This window comes from Lathyrus oleraceus, chromosome 7 (genome assembly GCF_024323335.1).
Source record: "Lathyrus oleraceus cultivar Zhongwan6 chromosome 7, CAAS_Psat_ZW6_1.0, whole genome shotgun sequence".
In the NCBI taxonomy this organism is placed as follows: domain Eukaryota; kingdom Viridiplantae; phylum Streptophyta; class Magnoliopsida; order Fabales; family Fabaceae; genus Lathyrus; species Lathyrus oleraceus.
Window position 1 is genome coordinate 149,391,374 of NC_066585.1, and position 818 is coordinate 149,392,191.

Consider the following 818-nt stretch of genomic DNA (forward strand, 5'->3'; position numbering starts at 1 on the left):
AAGTGTTTGAAAATGGGTTACCTTGGGCGTAATTCACCTGGTCGGTGTTCAGGTCATTCAAAAGGTTACATTCTGCCGATTCATGTCCTTTAGATCCACAAAGTTCGCACTCTGTGTGGACTACCGCTGCGGTGTTTGAGTTTGTAGAAATATGTTCGACCTTAAGGGCTAAAGCTTCCATTTTCGCTTGCATCATGTCCATAGAGTTTATCTCATGTATTCCACCTTCGGTCTCCTTTTTCTCTACTGATGCTCGTTCAGTTCCCCATTGGTAATGGTTTTGGGCCATATCCTCAATTAGGTCACAAGCTTCAGGGTAAGGTTTATTCATCAGCGCGCCACCAGCGGCAGCGTCGATGCTTATCTTTGTGTTATAATGGAGTCCATTGTAGAAGGTATGAACGATCAGCCATTGTTCTAGGCCATGGTGTGGACAGACTCTTAACATCTCCTTGTATCTCTCCCAAGCTTCAAAAAGTGATTCTCCTTGGTTTTGAGTAAATCTAGTTATTTGGTTTCGAAGAACAACAGTCTTACTAGGGGGAAAATATCTAGCAAGGAATACTCTCCTAAGGTCTTCCCAGGTAGTTATTGAGTTAGCTGGAAGTGAATCTAACCACGAACATGCTCTATCTATGAGGGAGAAAGGAAACAATCTTAAACGAATCACATCAGGTAAAGCACCATTGGATTTAAAGGTGTCAGCCAGTTAGATAAAGACTTTTAAATGTTGATTTGGGTTCTCAATAGCGAGACCCGCGAATTGGTTCTATTGCACTAATTGCAGTAAATATGGTTTTAGTTCGAAATTCTTGGCA

The 818-nt window shown here is 41.8% G+C and overlaps 1 non-coding gene across 1 annotated transcript; it reads left to right on the top strand.

Annotated features, from left to right (window-relative positions):
* The first annotated feature begins 419 nt into the window (after positions 1 to 419).
* LOC127109821 (small nucleolar RNA R71) lies at positions 420 to 526 on the top strand. Its single transcript, XR_007797071.1, has one exon. It is a non-coding gene; the product is annotated as a small nucleolar RNA R71 (small nucleolar RNA).
* Positions 527 to 818: the final 292 nt, after the last annotated feature.